General features: G+C 45.2%; 1 protein-coding gene across 1 annotated transcript in view; it reads right to left on the bottom strand.

The window, feature by feature from the left end:
- cep120 (centrosomal protein 120) overlaps nucleotides 1-15163 on the bottom strand; it is a 143599-nt gene that overhangs the window by 85231 nt on the left and 43205 nt on the right. The window lies entirely within an intron of this gene.

Here is a 15163-nt window from a genome sequence, read left to right as displayed (position 1 = left end):
GGCCCATCGCGTCCTCGCCGGCCATCAAGCCCTGTCTAATCTAATCCCATTTTCCAGCATTTGGTCCGTAGCCTTGTATGCTATGGCATTTCAAGTGCTCATCCAAATGCTTCTTGAATGTTGAGGGTTCCTGCCTCTACCACCCTTTCAGGCAGTGAGTTCCAGATTCCAACCACCCTCTGGGTGAAAAAGTTTTTCCTCAAATCCCCTCTAAACCTCCTGCCCCTTACCTTGAATCTATGCCCCCTTGTTATTGACCCCTTGAAATAAAGAATAGATTTGCGTTCCAAAGCTAGGCTTTATTAACTTTAAAATCTGCAGCACATCTTCCCACATCCAGTCCCAACCAAAGCTGGAAAAAAACTGAAGTTAAGGTGGCCACAACACATCATGTGATCATCAACTACCAATGAGATTACAACATATATCCCAAAGCAGTTAACAAACAACCAATCACAATACTTTTACTAAACAAGGAATAATCACCACATTCACCCCTCCTTTTAAAATATACTCCAACCTAAATAACCTTTACAATTTATAATTAATTTAAAAGTCCATTTTCAATCGGTCGACCGGATATCTTGTTCGTGTCGACCTTCTTAACCTTGGTGAAATTCCTTGCCCTCCCACACCAGAAGGCACAGAAGTATCTTCAGCAGGAAGGCTATCCATATCCCGATTTTCAACGGTTTCCGGATTAGAAATCCCATCAGAAGGTAAACTGGGACGGTCATAAACATCTATCAAGGGCTGACTAATAGAAGTATAATTATCTGCAATCGGATTGGAAATATTCGTAATATCTGTAACAGCATCCACATTATCTGAATCATGACTATTGTTAATATCCTCAGAAAAGGGCTGGCCCCCACAAGGAGCCAAGTCTTTAATTGAAACAGTACTTTCTTTCCCATCTTGGAATCGAATATGAGCATATTGGGAATTTGCCTCCAACAGCTCCACCTCCTCCACCAAAGGATCATATTTTGACAATCTAACATGGCGTCGAAGCAGCACAGGTCCCTGCATAGTAAGCCATGAAGGTACCGAATATCCCGTAGTAGATCTCCGCGGATAGTTAAAGAGCCTTTCATGGGGGGTCACATTAGTAGCCGTTGAAAGCAATGATCTAATGGAATGCAGGGCATCAGGCAGTACCATTTCCCACTGTGTATTCTTAAGGTTCCGGGATGTCAAAGCCAACATAACTGCCTTCCAGATCACCCCATTGTATCGTTCACACTGTCCATTACCCTGGGGATTATACGGGGCAGTTCTACTAGTAGAAATTCCCCGACTCTGAAGGTATTCCTTCAACTGGGAAGACATAAAAGAACTTCCCTGATCCGAATGGATATACGCAGGCATCCCAAAGATGACAAAAAGTTGAGTCAAGACATTTAATAACTGTAGCAGCTGATACATCTGCACAAGGAAAAGCAAAAGGGAACCTTGAAAACTCATCCACAACAGTAAATATATATCGGTTTTGAGTCGTTGAAGGAAGAGGCCCCTTAAAATCAACGCTCAAACGTTCAAAAGGAGAAGTAGCCTTTATAAGATGAGCTCGTTGAGGCTTAAAGAAATTCGGTTTACACCGAGCACAGATAGAACATGATGAAGTCATCCGCTTGACGTCTTCAACTGAAAAAGGCAAGTTCTTACTGCGTACAAAGTGTATCATCCTCGTAACCCCAGGATGACATAAGGCATTGTGAAGATTAATAAGCGTATCTCCGTGAATCACAGAACAATAAGCCCTCGACAGTGCATCAGCAGCAACATTATCCTTCCCCGGACGATAAACTATGTCAAAATGGTAACATGCCAACTCAATCCTCCATCTCATTATTTTATCATTTTTGATCTTTCCAAAATGTTTAACATCAAACATAAAGGACACAGATTTTTGATCAGTTACCAACGTGAAATGTCGCCCCGATAAATAATGTCTCCATTTACGCAATGCTTCTACTATTGCGTATGCCTCTTTCTCTATTGAAGAATGTCTTTTTTCACTATTGTTCAAAGTACGTGAGAAAAAGGCCACAGGTCTTCCATTTTGGTTCAGAGTAGCCCCAATTGCAAAATCCGAAGCATCCGTCTCGATCACAAAGGGAACCTGCTCATCAATAGAATGCACAACTGCTCCTAAAATATCCTTTTTAAAATTCTCAAAACATGTCCTGGCCTCCCATGATAGAGGATATGTCGTAACCCGAATAAGAGGCCGGATCTTTCGTGAAAAATTTGCAATCCAATTAGAATAATAAGAAAACAGTCCAACAACTCGTTGCAAAGCCTTAGAATTAGTAGGACAAGGTAAATCAATCAATGGTCGCAGACGTTCTGGATCTGGTTTAATCCTGTTTCCCGAGATAATATACCCCAATAGATTTACCTCAGTAGTTGAAAAGATACATTTCTCTTTGTTAAAAGTTAAACCAACTTTTTCCGCAGCTTGAAGGAATCTTTTTAAATTAGAATCATGCTCCACCCTTGATTTGCCACACACTGTGATGTCATCTAAGTATGAAAAGGTGTCAGAGAGGGAGTTATCACTTATAAAAGCATCCATTGCCCGTTGAAAACAAGCAACACCATTAGTAACACCAAATGGTATTCGGCAAAACTGATACAGCTTTCCACCAGCCTCAAAGGCCGTATATGGTTGATCCTTCTTAACAATAGGAATCTGATGATAAGCACTCTTTAAATCAATAGTGCTAAAAACCTTATACTGAGATACTTTGTTGATAAGCTCATCAATCTTAGGCAAAGGGTACGCATCTAATTGAGTATACCTATTAATAGTTTGGGAATAGTCTATCACCATTCGTTTCTTGTGTCTCTCATTAGTCGTGACAACTACCTGTGCTCGCCAAGGCGAACAACTAGGTTCAATGATTCCTTCCAATAAGAGACGTTGAACTTCAGAATTAATAAATTCTCTATCCTGACTACTATATCTTCTTGACTTGGTAGCAATTGGCTTACAATCCGACATCAAATTGGAAAAAAGTGATAATGGAGAAATAGATAAAGAGGTTAATCCACAAATAGATAAAGGTGGCTTAGTCCCTCCAAATGAAAGACTAAGAGACTCGTGTAACTGAAGCACATCATGTCCAATCAAAATATCCGCACAGAGATTAGGCAAAACAGATAGGTGTATATCAGTATACGTATTACCTAGAAGAATCATTTTCACAAAGCAACAACCAGCTATTTGCGAAATAAGGGTCGTCTGAGCCATACACACCTGATACGTAACAGGCGAAATTTTCAAATGCTTCTCCTTCGCAAACTGAAGACTTATAAAACTCTCAGTACTGCCCGTATCTATAAGGGCCTTCACTTCCAACCCATTAACTTGAGCCGTAACTATAGCTTTGTTTAGGCCATGAGCAAATGCAGCAGAAATTGATGCAATAAACGCCCTATCTAAAGGCTGAATAGTCACAGAGGAGGTAGTGGAGGAGGGCCCTCCCACACCAGGAGAGGAGGAGGTAATTGAACCTGATGATTTGCACACGCGTGCATAATGACCTCTCTTGCCGCATTTACTACACACAGCCTCCCGAGCAGGACACTTCAGACGAGGGTGCCGGATATTCCCACAAAAATAACACTTCTGAATCCTAGAGGCAACAGCCGCCGAAGTAGAAACTGTTTCAGAATCTAGTAAACCACTCCCATTAAGTCCACATAATTCCTTTTCATCCGAAACTGCCGAAACCATAGTCGCAGGCCGATTAAAAAGAGCATAAGAATCCGAACTTCTCTGAGCCACATCCAATGTAGAAGCTTGCTCAAAAGCACTTTTAAGATCCAAAGTCTTATTTTCTAACAACCGCTGACGAATTGATCTAGACAGTAATCCATTAATAAAAGCATCCCGTACCGATTCTTCCTTATATTCTTCAGCCGTCACGGCCTTATAATTACAGTTAACACTAAGGCACCGAAGTGCTTGTAAATAAGTATCCAAAGATTCTCCCACCTGCTGCCTACGGGCAGATAGAAGGTGACGTGCAAATACCTCATTCTTTGGTTTAACAAAAATCTTTTCCAATGTAGAAATAGCCACTTCATAAGTTTTACAGTCCAAAATATATTTATATACATCCGGAGCAATGTAGTTGATCAGCATATTCAGCTTATTTAGAGACTCTTGATCCAACACGCCCAAAAAGTTTTTAAATGTACAATACCAATGTTTCCATTTATCATCCACTCCAGCAGAATTGGGGTCAGCCTTGAATCGTTCTGGTTGAAGATATCGCTCCATTCTAACATAAAGTTAATAAATTGAAATAAAGAATAGATTTGCCTTCCAAAGCTAGGCTTTATTAACTTTAAAATCTGCAGCACATCTTCCCACATCCAGTCCCAACCAAAGCTGGAAAAGAACTGAATTTAAGGTGGCCACAACACATCATGTGATCATCAACTACCAATGAGATTACAACATATATCCCAAGGCAGTTAACAAACAACCAATCACAATACTTTTACTAAACAAGGAATAATCACCACACCCCTCTACTAAGGGGAAAAGTTCCTTTCTATCCACCCTATCTATGCCCCTCATAATTTTGTATACCTCAATCAGGTCCCCCCCCTCAGCCTTCTTTGCTCCAAGGAAAACAACCCCAACCTGTCCAGTCTTTCTTCATAGCTGAAGCGCTCCAGCCCAGGTAACATCCTGGTAAATCTCCTCTGCACCCTCTCCAAAGCAATCACATCCTTCCTATAGTGTGGCGACCAGAACTGCACACAGTACTCCAGCTGTGGCCTTATCAGTGTTTTGTACAGCTCCATCATAACCTCCCTGCTCTTATATTCTATGCCTCGGCTAATGAAGGCAAGTATCCCATATGCCTTTTTAAACCACCTTATCCACCTGTTCTGCTGCCTTCAGGGATCTATGTACATGCACACCAAGGTCCCTCTGATCCTCTGTCTTTCCTAGGGTCTTACCATTCATTGTGTATTCCCTTGCCTTGTTAGTCCGTCCAAAATGCATCACCTCACACTTTTCAGGGTTAAATTCCATTTGCCACTGTTCCGCCCATCTGACCAACCCATCTATATCGTCCTGTAGCCTGAAGCTTCCCGCCTCGCTATTTACCACCCCACCAATTTTCGTGTCATCGGCAAACTTACTGATCATACCTTTTACATTCACATCCAAATCATTAATGTAGACCACAAACAGCAAGGGACCCAGCACCGATCTCTGTGGTACCCCACTGGACACAGGCTTCCAGTCACAAAAACAACCTTCCACCATCACCCTCTGCCACTAAGTCAGTTTTGGATCCAATGTGTCAAGGCACCCTGGATCCCATGGGCTCTTACCTTCCTGACCAGTCTCCTATGCGGGACTTCATCAAAAGCCTTACTGAAATCCATGTAAACCACATCCACTGCACTACCCACATCCACACACCTAGTCACCCCTTCGAAAAATTCAATCAAATTGGTCAGACATGATCTTCCCTTGACAAAGCTATGCTGGCTATCCCTAATTAATCCCTGCCTCTCCAAGTGGAGACCAATTCAGTCCCTCAGAATTTTTTCCAATAATTTCCCTACCACTGATGTTAGGCTCACTGGCCTGTAATTCCCTGGTTTATCCCTACTACCCTTCTTGAATAATGGTACTACGTTAGCTGTTCTCCAGTCCTCTGGCACATCCCCTGCGGCCAGAGAGGTTCTGAAAATGTGTGTCAGAGCCCCTGAAATCTCCTTTGCCTCACATAGTAGCCTGGGATACATCTCGTCCGGGCCTGGGGATTTATCCACTTTTAAGCCTGCTAAAACCGCTAGTACCTCCTCCCTCTCGATGCTAATATGTTCAAGTATATCACATTCCCCTGCCCAATTTCTATGTCCACATCGTCCTTCTCCATAGTGAACAGATGCAAAAAATTCATTTAAAACCCCGACATCCTCTGGCTCTACACACAGTTTGCCACTTTGGTCCCTAATGGGCCCTACTATTTCCCTAGTTATCCTCTTGCCCTTAATATACTTATAAAACACCTTGGGATTTTCCTTTATTTTGCTCGCCAGTGTTATTTCATGGCCCCTCCTCGCTCTCCTAATTTCTTTAAGTATCCCCCTGCACTTTTTATACTCCTCTAGGGCTTCCTCTGTCTTTAGTCCTTTGTATCTGCCAAAAGCCCCCCTTTTTTTCCTAATCCATTCTCGTATATCCCTTGACATCCAAGGTTCCCTGGGCTTGTTGGTCCCACCCTTGACCTTTACAGGAACATGTTGCCATTGTACTCTCAATTTCCTTTCTGAAAGACTCCCATTGCTCCAATGTGGATTTTCCTTCAAGTAGCTGATCCCAGTCCACATTGGCCAGATCCTGCCTTATCATATTAAAATCGGCCTTCCCCCAATTTAGAACCTTTATTTCCAGTCCATCCTTGTCCTTTTCCATGACTACCTTAAATCTCACCGAATTATGGTCACGGTCACCAACGTGCTCACCTACTAACACTTCTACCACTTGCCCGGCCACATTCCCTAGAATTAGGTCCAGTACTGTCCCCTCTCTTGTAGGACTTTCTATATGCTGGCTCAAAAAGCTCTCCTGGATGCACTTTAAGAATTCTGCACCCTCTAAGCCTTTCACACTCTGACTATCCCAGTTAATATTGGGGAAGTTGAAATCCCCCACTATAATTACCCTATTATTTGCACACTTCTGAGATTTGCCTACATATCTGTTCCTCTATCTCCCCCTGGCTGTTTGGGGGCTTATAGTACACTCCCAGCAAAGTGCTGGCCCCCTTTTTGTTTTTAAGTTCAACCCATATGGCCTCATTAGAGGAACCTGTTAATATATCATCCCTCCTTACAGCAGTAATTGTCTCCTTAATTAATATTGCGACACCCCCTCCTCTTTCACCACCCCCCCCCCCCCCGTCTCGCCTGAAGATTCTATACCCCGGAATATTGAGCTGCCAGTCTTGCCCCTCCCTCAACCATGTCTCCGTGATAGCAACAATATCATACTCCCATGTGTTCATCAACAACTTCAGTTCATCCACCTTATGCATAAGACTCCTTGGCCTAGAAATTCAGTTTGGGGCGGCCAGCTCGCTCGCGCCCAGAAAGTACCGCTGCGCGCGGAGCCACTTGCGCCCGCCGGAAATTCAGTTTCAGCGCCCCAACTCCAAGGCGGCCACTATTCAAGGGTTTCGGCGCCCCCGCTTGGGGCGCTGAAACTGAATATCGGCGTGCTAGGTACCGCAGCGCCACCCGCTGCGGAGCGGCAGGCTGCGGTACTGCAGGCCTTCCTCCCTCTCTTAAGGGGGAGGTGCCTGCAACAGCGAGATTGCCGCTCGCTAGTGCCGGCAAATGAGCCCGGCACCACGGAGAAGTGCCGGGCTCCCGGAAAACAGCCGGCAATGCCGCCGGGGTGGGGGGGGGCGGTGGAGGAGGCCGGGGAAGGAGGTGCGGGCAGGCGGCCGCCGAAAAAGCGGCCGACCACACCTCCGCCTTAACTCGCCCCACTAACGCTACAGGACGGCCCCGTTTTCTGATCGCTGTTTGCGGCCGCTGCGGAAGAGGCGGCCGCAACTAAATATGGCGGTCGGGCCGGTAGCGGGGCACTGCGCACACCGATGACATCATCGGTGGTGGCGCAGCGCTACTGGCTAACGCCGCCATTACCGCAGCGCTGAATATCGGCGAAAGCTCAGCAAGTGGCGCAAAAGCCCTCTTTGGGCGAAAACTGGGCGCAAAGCCTACTGAATTTCTAGCCCCTTGCATTAAAATAAATGCCATTTAGCCTTGCCCTACTCCCTTGTGCCATTACATATTTACTCTGCCTTCCAGTCTGACTTATTTTTTCCTCTATATTTGGCTGTACATCACCCCCTATTATAGCTCCACTCTGTATCCCATCCCCCTGCCAAGTAAGTTTAAACCCCCCCGAACAGTGCTAGCAAACCTCCCCGCAAGGATATTTGTCCCGTTCTGGTTCAGGTGCAACCCGTCCGACTTGTACAAGTCCCACCTTCCCCAGAAGCAGGCCCAGTGACCCAGGAAACTAAAGCCCTCCCTCCTGCACCAACTCTTTAGACACGCATTCATCTGCTCTATCCTCCTATTCCTATACTCACTAGCACGTGGCACCGGGAGTAATCCAGAGATTACAACCTTTGAGGTCCTGCTCTTTAATCTGCTACCTAGCTCCCTAAATTCTTGCTGCAGGACCTCATCCTTCTTCCTACCCATGTCATTGGTCCCAATGTGAACCACGACCTCTGACTGTTCACCCTCCCCCTTCAGAATGCTCTGCAGCCGTTCAGTGACATCCTTGACCCTGGCACCAGGGAGGCAACAAACCATCCTGGAGTCACGTCTACGGCCACAGAAACGCCTATCTGTTCCCCTTACGATAGAATCCCCTACCACTATTGCTCTCCCACTCTTTTTCCTCCCTTCCTGAGCAGAAGCACCCCTGGTGCCAGGAAGTTGGCTGCTGCTGCCTTCCTCTGGTAAGTCATCCCCCTCAACAGTATCCAAATCGGTATACCTGTTTGAGAGGGGGGGGGGGGGGGGGATGTCCACAGGGGACCCCTGCACTACCTGCCTGCTTCTGCTGCTCCGCCTGATGGTCACCCATTTCCCTTCTGCCTGTGCAGCCCTTACCTGCGGTGTGACCAACTCACTAAACGTGTTACTCACGACCCTCTCAGCATCATGAATGCTCCAAAACGCATCCATCCGCAGCTCCAGCGCCGCAATGCGGTCTACTAGTAGCTGCAGCTGGATACATTTCTGGCACACATGGTCGTCAGGGACACAGGCAGCGTCCCTGAATTCCCACATAGAGCAGAGAGTAATTTGAGACTTTGTTTCACATTTAACAAACCAGTAAACAGAAGTCACACAATTCTATATTTTTCAACAAGAAAATTATACATTATATACCACTGCCTCCTCAAAACACTTCCCTTTAGGCCAAAAGGATAATCAATGAGCAGACTTTTGCCCAACTGCTGAAAGGCCTACTCTGTGCTTCACTATCCAGAAGTACATTTGCACCAAGGCAAAGCAATGTGAGCCTACAACTCAAAATTTAGTAGGTGTGTTGTAACACATTGAAACTTACTTGTATACCTTGGGATGGGAAAGAAATTTAACTCTTAAGGTGTCATGATATACAGCACAAAAGAAAGAAATTTAAACTGATATTCTGCAAAGCAGGTTCAGATACAATAATTATCCAAGAAAATATAGATCTGTGTAGCAAGGGCTGAAAAAAAGTGCTGTACATTGTTATTGAAGCTTGAAGAGTAGAAAAAGATAGCCTCATGACAGTGATTGTTACCAATAAACATTTTCAGCCTAGGGAACAATTTCTTATGTTCTTAAAAGGATTTACTCGTTTCGGCTTATGTTATAGAAACATAGAAGATAGGAGCAGGAGCAGGCCATTCGGCCCCTCGAGCCTGCTCCGCCATTCAATGAGATCATGGCTGGTCATCCAAATTCAGTACCCTGTCCCTGCTTTCTCCCCATATCCCTTGATCCCTTTAGCCTTAAGACATATATCTAACTCCTTCTTGAATATATTTAATGAATTGGCCTCAACTGCCTTCTGTGGTAGAGAATTCCACAGGTTCACCACTCTCTGGGTGAAGAAATTCCTCCTCATTTAAGTCCTAAATGGCTTACCCCTTATCTTTAGGCTGTGACACCTGGTTCTGGATTCCCCTGCCATTGGGAACATCCTTCCTGCATCTAGTCCTGTTAGAATTTTATAAGTTTCAATGAGATCCCCTCTCATTCTTCTAAACGCCAGTGAGTATAAGCCCAATCGACCCAATCTCTCCTCATACGTCATTCCTGCCATCCGAGGTATCAGTCTGGTGAATCTTCGCTGCACTCCCTCCATGGCAAGATCATCCTTCCTCAGATAAGGTGACCAAAACTGCACACAATACTCAAGGTGTGGTCTCACCAAGGCCCTGTACAACTGCAGCAAGACATCCTTGTTCCTGTACTCGAATCCTCCCGCTACGAAGGCCAACATACCATTTGCCTTCTTAACCTCCTGCTGCACCTGCATGCTTACCTTCAGCGACTAGTGCACAGGGCACCCAGGTCTCTTTGCACTTCCCCTTCTCCCAATCTATTGCCATTCAGATAATAATCTGCCTTCCTTATTTTGCCAGCAGTGGATAACCTCGCATTTATCCACATTATACTGCATCTGCCAAATCACCCAACCCATCCAAATCATACTGGAGTTTCTCGGCATCCTCCTCACAGCACACACGCCCACCCATCTTTGTGTCGTCTGCAAACTTGGAGATATTACATCTAGTTCCCTCCTCTAGATTATTATATAGTGAATAGCTGGGGTCCGAGCACCGATCCCTGCGGTACCCCACTAGTCACTGCCTGCCACTCGGAAAAAGACCCGTTTATTCCAACTCTGCTTCCTGTCTGCCAACCAGTTCTCTATCCAAAACAGTACCTTGCCCCCACAATCCCTTGTGCTTTAACTTTACACGCTAATCTCTTATGCGGGACCTTATCGAAAGCCTTCTGAAAGTCCAAATACACCACATCCACTGGTTCTCCCTTATCTATTCTACCAGTTACAACCTCAAAATATTCCAGTAGATTAGTCAAGTACGATTTACCTTTTGTAAATCCATGTTGACTTTGTCCGATCCTGTCACTGTTTTCCAAGTGCTCTGCTATTACATCTTTTATAATGGACTCTAGCATTTTCCCCACTACCAATGTCAGGCTTACCGGTCTGTAATTCCCCGTTTTCTCTCGATCACCTTTTTTGAATAGTGAGGTAATATTAGCTACCCTCCAATCCAAGGGAACTGTCCCAGAGTCTACAGAATTATGGAAGATGATCAGCAATGCATCTACTATTTCTCGGGCCACTTCCTTAAGTACCCTAGCATGTAGATTATCAGGCCCTGGGGATTTATCGGCCTTCAATCCCGTCAATTTCCCCAACACCATTTCCCTACAAATACTGATTTCATTCAGTTCCTCCCTCTCATTAGACTCTATGTTTCCCGACATCTCTGGGAGGTTATTTGTGTCCTCCTTTGTGAAGACAGAACCAAAGTATGTATTTAATTGGTCTGCCATTTCTTTGTTCCCCATTATAAATTCCCCTGATTCTGACTGCAAGGGACCTACACTTGACTTCACCAATCTTTTTCTCTACACATATGTATACAAGCTTTTACAGTCAGTTTTTATGTTCCCTGCAAGCTCACCCTCATACTCTATTTTCCCCCTCTTAATTAATCCCTTTGTCCTCCTTTGCTGAATCCTAAACTGCTCTCAATCCTCAGGTTGGCTGCTTTTTCTGGCCAATTTATATGTCCTCTCCTTGGGTCCGATGCTATCCCTAATTTCCCTTGTTAGCCACAGTTGAGTCACTTTTTTTGTTTTATTTTTATGCCAAACAGGGATGAACAAATTCTGTAGTTCATCCATGTGATCTTTAAATGTGTGTCATTGCCTATCCACAGGACCACAGAGCCTGGACCTGGGAGAGAGCAGCATCGAGCGCGGCGGCAGAGCTTAAAAGCGGCGGCAGTGAACGAGGCATACCAATTCAGCAGCAGGGGACAGAGGTAAAAAGTAATCAAAGTGTGACGTCAGCAGGAAGCAGGTAAGTGATTGGTTGGTGAGTATTTCGCTCTTTTTTAAACTTTAACTCTGTTTTATAGTTTCTAAGGTCTCTCTGGTGTAGCGGGGACTGTTGGTAAACTATTTAGCTGTAGTGTAATTAGTGGGATTGATTAATTAATTGAGTTTAAATTAAATCAAAGGGTAAGTCATGGCAGGACAGCCCGGCCTTCTGATCTGCTCCTCCTGCGAAATGTGGGAACTCAGGGACACTTCCTGTGTCCCTGACAACTACGTGTGCAGGAAATGCACCCAGCTGCAGCTACTGACAGACCGCACTGCGGCACTGGAGCTGCGATTGGATGCATACTGGAGCGTTCACGATGCTCGGGACATCGTGAATAGCACGTTTAGGGAGTTGGACACACCACAGGTAGAGGTTGGACAGGAAGAAAGGGAACGGGTGACCAACAGGCAGAGGACTAGGCGCAGGCAGGTAGTGCAGGGGTCCCGTGGCCATCCCCCTCTCCAACAGATATACCACTTTGAGTACTGTTGGGGGGGATGGCTTATCAGAGGAAGGCAGCAGCAGCCAACTTCCTGGCACCAGGGGTGGCTCTGCTGCACAGAATGGGAGGAAAAAGAGTGGTAGAGCTATAGTAATAGGGGATTCAATTGTAAGGGGAATAGATGGGCGTTTCTGCGGCCGCAAACGAGACTCCAGGATGGTGTGTTGCCTCCCTGGTGCAAGGGTCAAGGATGTCTCAGAGCGGCTGCAGAACATCTTGGAAGGGGAGGGTGAACAGCCAGTTGTCGTGGTGCATATAGGCACCAACGATATAGGTAAAAAGCAGGATGAGGTCCTAAAAGCAGAATATAGGGAGTTAGGAGGTAAATTAAAAAACAGGACCTCAAAAAGGTAGTAATCTCAGGATTGCTACCAGTGCCACGTGCTGGTCAGAGTAGAAATAGAAGGATACTTCAGATGAATACGTAGCTAGAGGAATGGTGCCAGGGGGAGGGATTCAAGTTCCTGGGACATTGGAACCGGTTCTGGGGGAGGTGGGACCAGTTCAAACCGGACGGTCTGCACCTGGGCAGGGCTGGAACCGATGTCCATGGGGGAGTGTTTGCTAGTGCTGTGGGGGAGGGTTTAAACTAAAATGGAAGGGGGTTGGGAACCTGAGCAGGGAGACAGAGGAAAGGGAAACAAGGATAAAAGCAAAAGATAGGAAGGAGAAAAACAAAAAGTGGCAGTCAGAGAAATCAACGGTTTAAATCAAACGTGGCCACAGTAAATAATAATTCTAATAGGTCTAAGAGCGTTAAAAAAACAAGCCTGAAGGCTTTGTATCTTAATGCGAGGAGCATTTGTAATAAGGTGGATAAATTGGCTGCGCAAATAGAGGTAAACGAATATGATGTGGTTGAGATTACGGAAACGTGGCTCAAGGATGGCCAAGACTGGGAACTCAACATCCAGGGGTATTCATTATTCAGGAAAGATAGGCAAAAAGTAAAGGGAGGAGGGGTAGCATTACTGGTTAAAGAAGGGATTAACACAATTGTAATGAAGGATATTAGCTCGGATGATGTGGAATCTGTATGGGTAGAATTGAGAAATACTAAGGGGGAAAAAAACATTAGTGGGAGTGACATATAGACCTCCAAACAGTAAGGCGGAGGTTGGGGATGGCATTAAAAGGGAAATTAAAGAAGCGTGCAATAAGGGCACAGCAGTCATCATGGGTGACTTTAATCTACATATAGATTGGGCTAACCAAATTAGTAACAATACTGTGGAAAAGGAATTCCTGGAGTGTTTACGGGATGGTTTCCTGGACCAATATGTCGAGGAACCAACCAGAGATCAGGCCATCTTAGACTGGGTATTATGTAACGAGAAAGGATTAATTAGCCCCTTGGATCGGAGCGATCATAATATGATCGAATTCTTCATTAAGATGGAGAATGAAGTAGTTGACTCAGAAACTAGGGTCCTCAATTTAAATAAAGGAAACTACGATGTTCTGAGGAGCGAGTTGGGTAGGATTGATTGGGGAATGGCACTCAAAGGGTTGACGGTGGATAGGCAATGGCAAACATTCAAAGACTGAATGGATGAACTACAGAAGTTGTTCATCCCAGTTTGGCATAAAAATAAAACAAAAAAAGTGACTCAACCGTGGCTAACAAGGGAAATTAGGGATAGCATAAGATCCAAGGAGAGGACATACAAATTGGCCAGAAAAAGCAATAATCCTGAGGATTGGGAGCAGTTTAGGATTCAACAAAGGAGGACAAAGGGATTAATTAAGAAAGGGAAAATAGAATATGAGAGTAAGCTTGCAAGGAACATAAAAACTGACTGTAAAAGCTTTTATAGATATGTAAATAGAAAAAGATTGGTGAAGTCAAGCATAGGTCCCTTGCAGTCAGAATCGGGGGAATTTATAATGGGGAACAAAGACATGGCAGACCAACTAAATACATATTTTGGTTCTGTCTTCACAAAGGAGGACACAAATAACCTCCCAGAGATGTCGGGGAACATAGGCTCTGATGAAAGGGAGGAACTGAAAGAAATCAGTATTTGCAGGGAAATGGTGTTAGGGAAATTGATGGGATTGAAGGCCGATAAATCCCCAGGGCCTGATAATCTACATCCGAGGGTACTTAAGGAAGTGGCCCTAGAAACAGTAGATGCATTGCTGGTCATCTTCCAGAACTCAATCGACTCTGGAACAGTACCCATGGATTGGAGGGAAGCTAATGTTACCCCACTATTCAAAAAAGGTGGCAGAGAAAAAGCAGGGTGACATCGGTAGTGGGGAAAATGCTAGAGTCCATTATCTATATATATAAAGCGGTTCTTCTGTCTGTCTGTCATGTCGTCTGTCTGTCTTGAATTAACTCGAAAGTTATAAAGCGTACCTACACGTGTGTTACGTCGAAAGAAAGCTGACGATTCCAGAACCGTCCTAAGCGTATTTACGTTTCGGCCGGACAAAAATTGCGCCCGCGGTATCCAAAAAACGTTCAACATTCCGCTCATTATCCGCTGATTAGCATAGAGTGACGTCGAGGTTGACCAATCGTACGGCGGCTTCCTGGCGCGTGCAGCTGGGCCCTCCTACGGTCGAGTGACGGGACGATTGACCAATCCTACGCTTCGGTGACCTGACGGTCCACCAATCAGTGCCTGTGTGGGCGGGCCTTATCGTTCTGAACCGAGGTGAGTCGCCGCCATCTTGATTCCAAACTTTTCCTTTCTTTTTCCCGCTTTCTGCGTCTTTAAAAAAAACGTTGCTTTTAAAACACATTGTTTTTTTAAAAAGTTAATTACTTTCTAAATCTTTTATCTAATCTCATTAATTTTCCTACCTTTCCCCGTTTTTCCAGGTAGGCCTCGAAGCCTTGGCCTCGCCTCCGCAACCACGCCCGAGCTAGGCACCTCGCGGCCCCAGTCAACAAGCGGCCCCCGATCGCCGCCATCTTTGTGAAGGCTGGAGGGGCG

This window comes from Somniosus microcephalus, chromosome 1, assembly GCF_052327205.1.
Source record: "Somniosus microcephalus isolate GS21.2 chromosome 1, FLI_Smic_1.0, whole genome shotgun sequence".
NCBI classification, from domain to species: domain Eukaryota; kingdom Metazoa; phylum Chordata; class Chondrichthyes; order Squaliformes; family Somniosidae; genus Somniosus; species Somniosus microcephalus.
Note: the sequence above shows the minus strand (reverse complement) of the source record. Positions and strands in the feature narration are given on the sequence as shown.